This window comes from Capsicum annuum, chromosome 5 (assembly GCF_002878395.1).
Source record: "Capsicum annuum cultivar UCD-10X-F1 chromosome 5, UCD10Xv1.1, whole genome shotgun sequence".
Lineage (NCBI taxonomy): Eukaryota > Viridiplantae > Streptophyta > Magnoliopsida > Solanales > Solanaceae > Capsicum > Capsicum annuum.
Window position 1 is genome coordinate 200,613,513 of NC_061115.1, and position 13,850 is coordinate 200,627,362.

Sequence of the window (13,850 nt, forward strand, 5' to 3'; positions counted from 1 at the left end):
ATATATATATATATATATATATATATATATATATATATATACACCTAGATATGTAGCTATGGTACTACCATATATCCTTCCTTTATTTGTTCATATTGTATATTCATTCCTTGGCTTATATATGGTTATCTATCTTTATTTATCCCTTTATTTACTTATTAGCCTGAGATATATGGTATAGTATTGAGATTTACAAAGATGGACATGAATAGGATAGTTCATCCTTGATACTTCCTTAGCCTTACTATGTTAGTCTCTTGGAAATGAATAGAATAGGCTATACTTATTATCTCATTGACCCATTATATGATTTATGGACTCTTAGGGATAATTTCCATTCTATTTATATGTTGTATACATTTACTTTATCTTTGGAGCTCAGTTGGTAGTTGCCTACTAAGTACCATTCATTTGGTACTCATACTACTTTTCTGTATCATACAGATCATAGTACGGGTTATAGCTATTAATGTGTGCATCATGTGAAGTAGCCATGGTTTAGAGATGGAGAGTGAGCTCTTGACATTCAGAGTATTACTTACCTCCCTCTTATATATCAGAATAGTCTCTATACTGTATTCGGAGGTAAGTTGTATCTATGTAATTCCATTGATATTTCCCTCTTGTACTGTTATTATATTAGAAGCTCGTTTAATAAAACCACCAGGTTTTGGGATTCACTTATGTAATTGATCTTTATTTCATTTATTCTACATTCTTTTCTTTATATTAATGAGTAGTCTGTTACTAGCAATTCCAGACTATAGGTTGGGCTTGCCTACTAGTGGGTTATAGTAGGCGTACCATGTCATGAGAAATTAGGCCATGGTAAATTCGTATTAGAGCCTAGGTTTCATCGGTGTATTAGTACAAGAGTTAAGTGTTAGTAGAGTCCTGTTGATCGGTACGGCGACGTCCGTAACCTATCTTTGGTAGGCTATAGTAACATTTTAGGAAATTCACGTCTTGACTCCTTATTATTTGTTCGCATCATTGTGAGCCTTAAACATATTCCTTGACTTTATTTTATCCCTAATGAACGATGTAAGATGGGAAACTATGTTGAAAGAGAAGATGAGACTTCACGTATTTTTAGAGTTTTAGTGCAGCTTTGGACTAATGAGTTAGAGATGGATATTGCTGACCTTCATTGTCAGCCAAAGGATTTTAGGGCCAACTTAGGCTTTACTTGAGCTCGTAACTACATCAACAATTAGAGGTTCTACATTGGAAATTTGAGTTATGTTGAAAATTCCTTCCAGACATGTATGACATTCAATTCATCGAGCAATTGTTAAACCAGAGTTGGGTTTAGTGGTGTTCTTCAAGGTTCCTTACCATTTCTAAGTACAAGATTAGATTTCTCGAGTGGGTCAGACTTTTAAAATGCTATATCCTTCTAAGCCGGGTATTGGTGCATGGATGTACCAGAGGATTAGTATTGACACTCTATTTAGCGCCAGAACACTTGATAACAACTGAGTCTTCCTTCTCTCAAGTTATCAATTATGATAGGACCATAGAAAGCTCAGGTATTGAGGCATAAGGAAGTGGTGTAAAGAGTCCATGCCATCAGTATAGTGCTATTGTTATTGTATTCAGGAATGAGGATCCTTCTGGAAAAGTTTAGCTTTATTTGTAGCCCATCGGCTCTACGCAGTTAGTATTTCACTATGGGATAGTTGATCAGACAGAGTTAACATATATTCTCCATCGGCCTAGAGTTCTTGAGATAGCCTATGGTTGTAGAAGAATGGATATAATTCTAGAGATTTTTCTCAGCGTTAGTTGTCCAGCCATTTGAGCTCAGTTTGTGTCCCAGCCATGTCGATATTGTAGGAGTTGCTATCACTATAAACAGATTGAACACTGATCTAGAAAGTGTCCTCTACATGGGATTTCTAATAATTCAGCTCATTTAGATCAACCCTATGATATTTTGGCATCTTTAGTTAGAGAGTGTGCATGACACCTCAGTAGATGATTTAGTCAATTGGTCGAAGTTTGGACTCATTTAGGTTTATTCTCTCTATGCCCAATAGATATGTGATTGTGGAATTTACCATTATAGGTGTTCTTTTATTTCCCGCATTTATCTTTTATGATATGTATTGGGGTTTTTATACCTATTGATAATTATATGCCTTGCTAAATTGATATTGGTTTTGATGTGCCTTATTATTGAATTCATGATTATGTTACTGCTTTCTAGTTTATTTTTTTACTAATATATGGGTAGATTTGTATTGATATTTTCCCTATGGGTGTAGCTTTTGGGTTTGATTCCCATTTATCTTGGCACACTAGCCTTTTAATGGCCCTTAAGTGGTACATGGTATTGATGTTCATCTTGGTACATCCTATTCATTTTATTGATGTTGATATTGTTGTTATTATTGCTACCACTGCTTAATGTTATTAATATAATTTGATATTATTACTTGATGTTATTACATGATGAAATTAATCCTCGTTGGGTAGATGTTTAGACTAGTTTCCCTATAATGACAAGGTTGATTGTGTTCCCCCTTGGTTAGCTGTGTTAGATTGGTTTTAGGATGTATTCTGATATTGAAGGTAGGTTGACTTTTTGTGGCTCTATGATGACTCTAGAGTTGGCAATTTAGGTACATTACCTATTATTGAGTTTGAGATTGTATACCACAAAGTTTTTCTAAGATATATTTTGTCCCTAAAATATCAAGCATTGACTTCTAGAATGATTTATACTTATTTTTCCTGTGGAATCCCATATATTTCAACTTTTCATTTCATAGATGATTGAATAAGTTTTCCGTCGACATAAGATACATCCAAAATGGACACTCGGTGAAGGAGTTTTGGTTAATTTAAGTCCTAGTTGTAAAACACCGTCATTCCTATCCTTGTGATTTATGAGCAGACGCTAACATATTTAAGGCTTTCAACTGAGAATAATTGCAAAGTCTAAAGCAACTTTTGTCGTTTTTGATTATTTTATTTTGATATTGCAGTAAAAGTCATGATGCAAGGGAAATTTAAGGAAATGGAAGCAAAAGAGATGAAAACTAATACAAAATAACTAGAAGTGTGGCTGACGACATTCCCGATAAGTTGTCAGCCCGGTAATAAGTTATCAAAAATCACATCAGGTGTTGTAGTGTTAGTAGGATTAAAGTGAAACTGTGACGACATTTCTGACATGTCGTCACAACTGTGATAAGGCATCAGATTTGCCGTCAAGTGTAGCTAGAGAATCAAATTTTGGATGAAGTGATGACATTTATAATATATCATTATGTATCTGATAAGTTGTCAAGCTTTGTCTTCAGTTAAAGCAGAAGATGCCAAGAATGCTGTAGGGCCTGACGACATTCCGAATAAGTCGTCAGGACCCTGACACGCCATCAAAAATGTCGTCACCTATTCCAAAGGATTTTCTGAATATTGTGATTTTATTTCCTTATTTAGGATTAACTATAAAAACGTTGCTTAGGGTTTTTCTAGGGGGTCGACATGGTATGTTTTGAGATAGCATATTTTGATATTTTTCTCTCTCTACTTTTGGCTTGAAAAAGTAAAATACTTTGAAGAGATTATTATCAGTATTTTGGGAATTTCTTTTGTGATCTAATCTGCGGTTTACTAGTTATTAGTCATCTTTATAAGTTTATCGTTTAAATTATCAATTCAATTATGTGTTTCAATTGTTGAATCATGAGTAGCTAAATTCCATTAACTTGAGTTATGGGATCTAGGGTGAGGTCTTGATAAGGTGCTAAGTGTTCAAGATTCAAAAGGTGGTAGGATTTGTTAATAATTCTGAAGCTTTAATTAATGCCTGTTGGTTGCAAACAGTAGACACACCTGCTTTGATTTGCTTCAGAAATAAATCAAATATAGTAGGAAGTGAGTTATCAACAGGGACTCAGAAATACTTCATTTAATAACTAGTGTTGTAATAAGGTTGGTTAACCTGAGGTAAAATCTGGGCAATGAATAGAAATTCCCTAAGTCTAAGAGGATTAGGAAATTAAATGCTTAAGTAGGTTGAGAGACATTTAAGCATAACATCAATAAAGATAGCTTGTTGTCCTACCTACCATGAGAATCTTGAACCACTATTAGTATTCGTCAAGTACCGAACACCCTAGTGAACATAATTCTGGTTTCTCTATAAACTCTTGACTACAAATACTAATTAAAACGACCGACAATTATTTGCTAATCATTAAAAACCCCCATTTTGTCTTCTCATGCCAGTTAGATGAATTTAACTTGTAGCTTTAGTTACAAACTGATTTAATCACCACTCATATTGTTCCCTGTGGATTCAACCCTGACTCAAAAGTTGGCTAAATATATTGACGATGACTGCCTTGCACTAAATTGACGTGTAAGTTGAGCGTTATCAAAAATGGCACCGTTGCTGGGGAACAATTTGGTGTATTGAGTTGGTTTGGAATTTTACCCTACTTTCTTGAATTCAAACTTGTAAATATTTGTTTGTAGTTTACTTTTATTTCTTGTGTTAGGTAGATTTTTATTTTAGTTTACTTACTACTATGGCATCATGGAATGAACATGATCTTGGAGGATGGAAATCTTATCTTGATGATCCATGTCAATATTGTGATGGGCCTCACTTTTGGCAAGACTGTAGATATTCTCCCCAGAGAGAGATGTGTGTACCATCTCCATCCTCTCGGGAGTATGATTATTCTGTATGTAGTGTTCAAGATGGACATTGGAGTGATTTCCCAAATTCCCCCTCCCCCCATTATGCTAACCCAAATTCTTGTTCTTCTTATGATTTTGATAGGTCTTTTGGTCAAAAAAAGAAGAACGAAGCACTGGAAAGAGTGGCATTGAAGCTATGCTTTAACTAATATTCAATCGTATGGACAAAATGAATGATATCATATGTGATATACATCAAGAAATTAGCGCATTTAGAAAGAAAACAGAAATGATTGGGGAGATAGATATCAAGGTCAATCATCTAAAGCACTCTTGTACATTATGTTTAGATGATATCTTATAAGTGGAATCATTTAGACTAATCGAAGAGTGTGAAGATGAGCAGCGAGAATCCTCTAGTGATGTTAAGCTTGATGTTGAGCAACCCTTCGTGATTTCCCAACCAACCAAACCATTCATAAATGAAGATACCAAAGATGAGGAAATGGTACTAGATTCAAAAGAAGAAATCAAGCACAATTCTTGTGAAGATTCTAGTCCAGTTGGGGGTAAATATACTATTATAGTTACTACTCCTAAATTGAGAGTTAGTCCTCATTCAAACCACTTTTCAAAATTATGCTTGGTGGATGTGATGAAAGTTGAATCACCCAAGCAAATGATGAATTTTGAAAATGAGGAAGAAAATTCTTACATTTTGGAGTTAATCATTCCAAAATGGTATACTATAATCCCAATCTTGAAGGCCAAGAAGCTTAAAGATCGATGTCCATTTAGTGCCTTTTTAAGATCCTTACTATTGCCCAATAAGCCCATACGAAAATTTGATGCAAAATTAGGTAAGCAGTTTAAGTCTTTGAAGTGGAGTGATAGAACATTCCTTATCATGCCCTCAAATTTTTCCAACCGACCTAAAAGATGTAAAGATCGAAAGATGGTCCGACAATTGAAATTGTAAAAGTGGAGGGATAAAGGATGACTAAATATGTCGTGATGCGACACAAAATTAGGCGCTTCTTGGGAGGAAATCCAAGGTATTTTGTTGTTTGTATTTGTATTTTGTGATTGACATCAGATCTTCGCACCCATGATGCCACAGGTATGTTTGTAACTCTCTAGTTTTGGTTTAACACATTGGGGACATTGCATGATTTTAAGTTGAGGGTGGAGCTACTTGTGGGTGTTGACATCCTCTTGGGGTTTCTGTTGTCGTGCCTCTTTTCCCCGGAGTCTTGTTCCTAGTAGAGCCGGCATGTTGAGGAGTATTGTGTTTATTTTGTGATGTGTTGTGGTTAACTGGGGAAAAATAGGTATCTAGGATAGTTGACATATTTTTATTGATTTTTCTTGGAATGATGAATACCTCTCCAATTTTCTATTCGGTAGCTGTGTGATGTGTATCCACAAGTGACCATTGTGAATATTTTTATGGCATTAGTACTAGGGACATGATAATCACTGCTAACAATTTCATGAACCAAATGGGTAGTATCTTGTGATGTACCTCTGTGCCATGTGTGTGTGAGATGCTATCTACTTTCCGTTGTGTGTTAAATCCAGAACTTGCCCGGTTGGTCTTGCCTTGGTTGTAGGATAGCGGTTAGGAAAGGATCATAGGCCGTTGTTGACATTAGTCCACTTTTAGCATAAATGACCTTCTATGTGTGAATAATATCCCTTGATCCTAATTTTGAGCCTGAATTCCTATTCTTTTTATTATACCTATCAGCTTACTATTTGTATCACAATGAACCTATTTTGGCCCTGGTCCTCCTTGGATATTGTGCACTTTGACTGAGGCAAATCGCCTAATTTGAGGGTGGCTACCATAGGGGTGCATGACGTAAAATGAGTATGAAGAAAGGTAGAATGAAAGAAAAGAATAAAAAGCTGGGAGCGGTGGAAAAAGAATAAGAAAAGAAAAGTTGTGAAAAAAATAAATGATTATCAAAAATACCGCGCCCATTCGGAGTATGTGTTATCAAGAAAGGACAGAATTAAGTAAAGGTTGATAAGTTAGACCCCAAAAATATTTTAGTGTCAAGGAGGCTTAGTAAATTTAAATATCATTGCATATCATACCAGCACCAAGCCTAAGGTACAAAACCAAAGAAAAGACCTATAGTGATCCTAACTTAACTGTGTGAAAATTTAGGCAATGAAAATAAGGGAAAACATATGGTATTTGACATGCATTGATTGGACTTTATTTCTGAGAGTGAGTATCTCTTGACCGTCCCTGTATTTACATGCTTGATTTCATATATGAGTAAGGAGGGACTTCGTTGTTGTAATGGCAAATCTTTTGCATTGCTAGTTGCCTACTTATTTGGGTAGTGTAATTTATACATATGCATAGCTATTGTTGCTAAGTTGATGCGATATATTGATTCCTTTCTGTCACATTGGTGATCTTCATGGATATACACAGCTGGGTTTAAAGAGATTGAAAATGGAGAGAGTAATGTGTTTTGAATTAAAATTGATGATCAACTGTCATAGGTATCTTATGTGTCTCTTGGTTAAGCATTGTCGTGTTGTGTTTTAGTTGCTTGAGGACAAGCAATTGTTTTCAGTTGAGGGTGTTGATGTGTGAGCAGACGCTAACAAATTTAAGGCTTTTAACTGAGAATAATTGTGAAGTCTTAAGCAAATTTTGTCGTTTTTGATTATTTTACTTTGATATTGCAGTAAAAATCATGATGCAAGGGAAATTTAAAGAAATAGAAGCAAAAGAGCTGAAAATAAATGCAAAAGAACTGGAAGTATGGCTAACGACACTCCTGATAAGTCGTCAGCCCGGTGATAAGTTATCAAAAATCACATCAGGTGTTGCAGTGTTATAAGGATTAAAGTGAAACTGTGACCACATTTCAAACATGTCATCAAAACTGTGATAAGGCGTTAGAGTTGCCGTCAAGTGTAGGCAAAGAATCAACTTTTGAATAAGGAAGTGACGACATTTTTGATATGTCGTCATGTATCTGATAATTCATTAAGATTTGTCGCCAGTTAAAGAAGAAGATGCCAAGAATACTGGAGGGCTTGATGACATTCCTAATAAGTCATTAGGACACTCAAACTCCGACACAAATGTCGTCACCTATTCCGAATGATTTTCTGAACATTGTGATTTTATTTCCTTATTTATGATTAATTATAAAAAGCACTGCGTAGGGTTTTTCTAGGGGGTCGGCACAGTGAGTTTTGAGATAGCATATTTTGATATTTTTCTCTCTCTACTTTTGGGTTGAAAAAGCAAAATACTTTGAAGAGATTATTATCAGTATTTTGGGAATTCCTTTGTGATCTAATTTGTCATTCACTAGTTATTATTCATCTTCGTAAGTTTATCTTTCAAATTATGAATTCAATTATGTGTTTCATTTGTTGCATTATGAGTGGCTAAATTTCATTAACCTGAGTTACGGTATCTAGGGTTAGGTCTTGATAAGGTACTAAGTGTTCAAGATTCAAAATATGGTAGGATTTCTTGATAATTGTTAAGCTTTAATTAATGTTTTTTGGTTGCAAACAGTTGACGCACCTGCTATGATTTGCTTGAGAAAGAAATCAAATATAGTAGGAAGTGAGTTATCAACAGGGACTCGAAAATACTTCGTTTAATAACTAGCGCTATAACAAGGTTGGTTAACTCGAGGTAAAATCTGGCCAGTGAATAGAAATTTCCTAAGTCCGAGAGGATTAGGAAATTAAAAGCTTAAGTAGGTTGAGAAACATTTAAGCATAACATCGATAGAAATAGCTTGTTGTCCTACCTACCGTGAGAATCTTTAACCACTATTAGCATATGTCAAGTACCGAACACCCTAGTGAACATAATTCTAGTTTCTCTATAAACTCATGACTACAAATACTGATTAAAGTGACCGACAATTATTTTCTAATCATTAGAAACCCCCATTTTGTCTTCTCATGCCAGTTATTTGAATTTTACTTGTAGCTGTAGTTTCAAACTAGTTTAATCGCCACTCATATTGTTCCCTGTAGAATCGACCCCGACTCCTAAGTTGGGTTAATATATCGACGACGACCGCCTTGCACTAAATTGATGTGTAAGTTGAGCGTTATCCCCTTGGTGAATCGCAGAGAGGGCGTAAATGACGATGGCCAATTTCCAATGGGACTCCGCGATGGTGGCACATCGCGGATTGGGCCAAATTCCCATTCGTTACTTTCCAGTTAGCCACCGCGAATATGGCGCATTATGGTGGCCCATGAAATTAGGCTCCCATTTATATTTTAATATCAGTCTCATTAAGGGTATATTAGGTATTTTGCCCACAACCTTATCTTTTCAAACACGAGATTTCAAACCTAATTGAGCATATGACTCATACATTCACCAAAAATATTCAAGAACACTCTCTAGGGTTCCATATTGATAATCCAAATAAATCAAGATTCAATCGTGGTTTTTCAAAACAAATTAAAGATTTGGAATCCCCAAGCTGTGGGCATCAGGTAGCATTCTTTAAATTTCTAGATAGAGGTACGTGGGGATTATCCTAAAAACTAAATGGGCTTAAAACCATTATAGTATGATTTTTAAGATTTTATGCATGAATTTCAAAGGGGTTTTGTAATCTGTGTTCTAAATTACGTACTCCGAATGTTTTAATGTTACTATTGTTTTGACCTTGTGGTCCTAACCCCTAAGTTAATTTACATATGTACATATATGTATGGAATTTCAGATTTAAGATCGTTGAAAGTATAATTAAGAACTCCCTCTCGTGTATTGAATTAAAGATTATAGTTTTATGATTTGAAAGATGTTTTCTCAATATTATAGCATTTGAGAATGATTTGAAATTGTTGAGAGTGTGTTTTTCGATATAAATGTGTTCTTGTGTTTAAGAGAAAGAATTGCATGTGAATTGAGAACTTTGACAAGACCACCTTGTACTATTGAAATGCTTGACAAAGATGAGTTCCTTGCATATGTTTACATAAGGTTTGAGAAAGAGTTTCTTTGAATTGAATTATAGAAATGGTGGTTCCAAAACTTGTGTTTTGAAAATAGAGATTTATGATAGACTAATAATAGCACAGAGATGTGATTTGCAACTCAATAGTATGACGATACCATATGTATTTATGCCATAACAGAGTATGTTTTCAGAGTATATTTTTAGAGCATGTTTTCAGGGTATATTTTTAGAGACTGCATATTTTGATAGATTTTTAAAAAGAGGGTTTGGTGGTTACCCATAGATGGCGCGAGTTTAAACAACTCTTAGCCTGAGACCGTATTTGCCGATACGGGTAGATTATTATTGTATGCTGGCGATGGCCGTGTAGCGTAGTAGATTTAGAAACTCTAACCCTTGCGACACACTTGTGTTGGAGGCTTCGCTGCGAAGTTAATGGCAGTTTCCCTATAGCGCATGGAATTTTTAAGAGTTGTAGGGTATAGAACCTAGTACAAAAGTAACACAGATTTCTCAGAGTTTAGATGATTTTTACAGATACTTTAAAATGCCCATGTGAATTCTTACTATATGATATATTTATGAACTATTTTAAATTACTATCATATGTGTTTAATAATAAATGATTATTTTTTCTATGCTCTGCATACTAGTATATCTATATTGACCCCCCCTCCTCCTAACCTCTCAGGTTCTGAGAATCAGTCTAGGGGTCCAAATAAGCAGTACATAATTCAGACAGCTAATCAGATTATGCAGTGTTCAGCATTCTCTATTCTAGGAGGCTTGTCTTTTCAGATTATGTCACTTATTTCAGTTTTGGTCTATTAGGGGGCTTGTCCCAGTTTCAGACAGTTGTCAGATTTTTAAGTAGTAGAAATTTCGCAGACTAAGTTAGATGTTATTTAGATGTAGTTTATTTACATGTTTCCATACATATGTTGTATTCAGAGTTGACCATGTTTCCGTAGAAGATTATGTTTCCACATCTTCTTTTATTATATGAATGTTGTGCATGATTACTAGATAGAGAAGGGTGTTTCGGGCCTTCATGGTTCGAGATGTTCGCCACGGCTAATCCCTAGTTTGGGTCATGACAAACTTAGTATTAGAGCATAGTTCATGGTCCTAGGGTGTCTATGAAATTGCGTCAGATAGAGTCATGTTTATGGGTGTGTAGCGCGCCACACTTATAAGTATGAGGCTACTAGGTATTTAAGAATATTTCTCTTCTTTGTCATTTAGTTCGTGCTTTAGAGTCTAATCTATCCCCTAATCAATGACCTCTTGCTTTTCAGAAAACCAGAAATGCCTCCCCGTTGCACTAACGTTAATGCTTAGGATGATGAAGTCCATCCCACCCATGGGATATGGACCCATAACAGAGCTCATACCCCAAAACCTGTTCCTAATCCAAGAGTACCTCCTATATTGACCAGTCTTCCTAGAGATCCCCAGACGGAGGCCAATCTTACTTAGCCTCGTGAAGGAGAGGTTTCTAATGCTGAATTTAGATAGTCTATTAACATGCTTGCAAAGCTGGTAGCCACACAGACTCAGAGACCGGAGGATACTGGGTCTATGTCTGTTACTTCTAAAGTTATTAGAGTGGGCCAGTTCATGAGAATAAACCCACCCAAGTTCTCTGGCTCTAAGGTAAAAGAGGACCTGCAGGAGTTTGTTGATAAAATGGTAAAGATTTTCAAACTAATGCATATTGATAAGGTAGAGGGTGTTGAGCTTGAAATATACCAATTAAAGGATGTAGAGAATCAATGGTACAATGAGTGGGAAGACGCGAAGGATGAAAGTGTTGAACCCATTGTTTGGGACGATTTTGTGAAAGGTTTTCTTGACCGATTCTTTTCACTAGAGCTGAGGGAAGCTAAACTAGAGGAGTTCATGAACCTTAAGCAGGGTAAGATGAGTGTTCAAGAGTATACATTAATGTTTGATCAGCTGACCCGTTATGCTCCTGAGATGACGAGTAGTATGAGGGCCCGAATGAGGAAGTTTGCTTCCGGCCTTTCAGATGATTGATACGCCCAAACTACACCTCTCTTACAAGAGAGTAAGCAGTCGTTGTCAAATATATAACCCAATTAGGTTGGGGTCAAATCCCACAAGGAATATGGTGCTAATTAAGTTGTATGTAGATTAGCTGACTTTTAATCATTTGTTTTCGTAAAATAAATAGGGGGAATTTGATTCAGTTCACAAATTAATGGTTTTAGTTTAACAAGATGAAATAAGTGTAGCAGTACTCAAATTCAGAGAAAGAGCAAGCTAGGGTTATGTCCACCTTGTAGTTTTCAATACTTTCTAACTCTGGGCTTTACGAATTCATACATGCATCATGCTTACAGAGAAACATATTGTATTTAATAACATAATCCTAGTGTTTCTCAACCATCAAGGTCTAATTCACTTTAGTTCTCTCGAATCAAAAGCGTTTACCAAAACCAATACGAAATCTCCAAGTAGTTAATCCTTCTAAGGTATTAACATATGAAATAGGGGTTGGTAATCCTATTTTCTTGTCACTACTCTCCTTTCCGAACAACAACCTTTCTTTTGACCAAGTTGTATTTTAAGGCATATCCTCTATGTTTGCAACCACGAGAATTCAAGATAAACGAAGAGAGTATAATGTAAACAAATCAATGCATAATGAATTTAAAACCCAAAGTAATAGATTGTATGCTACAAGGCTTCCATAACCCTAACTAATAAACTTAGCTACTCATAAATAAAATGAAAATCACAATAGAAATATTCATCATACCAAAAACTAGAAGACGATCTTAGTGTGCGAATAGTGAGAGCAAGAGCAAAAAACATTTTTCTCTCTCTCTCAAGCTAAGCCGCCCTTCTATTCTCTCTCCAAAAAAACAACAGAATAATTGAATAATCAATAAAAATTCAGCATTAATCCTTTTAATAATCTTTTGTCTCATAATTGCCTTCTAGGTCCCTGAACTAATTATAAATGACAAATTGGTCATGGACATAGTTTCTAGGCGCCACATTTGCTCCAGATTGTCGTTTCTAGGCACCACATTTGTTCCAGGATGCTACTCTCTCTTGTGTCATATGTCATCCGCATTCCATAGTCCCATAATGTCTTCATCTACCTCATTAATGCCTGAAATAATGCTAATCACATCGGTTAGCTCAATTACATAGAAGTAGAGTAAAAACATAAGAAACTAGGCACTTTCTTCTCTAAACATAGATAAAATATGGATAAATTATGGAGCTTAGGTCTATAAATACACCCAAGATCAATGATCTGGTGCTTGAGTGTCAGGGAGATATGCTAAATAGGGATATCGACTTTGCTAGACTATCAGTCCACATATAGCAAGTTGATGAGAAGAAGAAGAAAATACCTGAATCTAGGGAAAAGGATAGGCAGGCAAAGAGAGCCAGACTGACATACCAGAGTCATAGTCAATAGCAGAGCGGTTAATTGTGCGGCAAATGGCAAAAGAAAAAGAATTAGGGTAATGCACAGTCGGTAGCTAGTGCTCCAATGTCCATACGCACAGCTGAGCAGCGCACCTAGAATTTTTAGTCTAGTCAGGGGTCGAGGAACCAGGGTACGCATTCATAGAAAAGTGTATCCCATACCTTTTGGTCCTATCTATGCTGTGGGAGATACGGAGGAATCATCCTAGGAGCTGTCAGTTTGGTGCTTTGGTGTGTTATTCATATGGCCAGTCAGGCCATATCCAGAGAGACTGTCTGGCAGTAAAGAGTAATGTTGGAGGATCCAAGTCCTAGGCAAATTCATCTGCACCACCACCTCAGAAGGGTTCCAGTTCAGCCATCAGAAATGATCGGAATCGGTTATATGCTTTGGCCAACCACCAGGAGACGGATGCCTTGCCATATGTTGTCATCGGTATGTTACGAATCTTTTCACGTGATGTATATGTGTTGCTTGATCCTGGGTCTACCTTATCTTATGTGGCCCCATATGTGGCTATTAGTTTTAGGTTTAAGCCTAATGTGATTGCTGAACCTTTTTCTATTTCCAGTTTGTTGGGTGATTCTATTGTGGCTAGGAGGGTGTATAAAATTATTTGTGTCTTTTCTTAGTAGGGATACTAAGTAGACCTCATATAACTTGATATGGTTTCTTTTGATGCTATCTTAGGGATGGACTGGCTCCATCGATGTTATGCCATACTAGATTGTAAAAATCGAAAG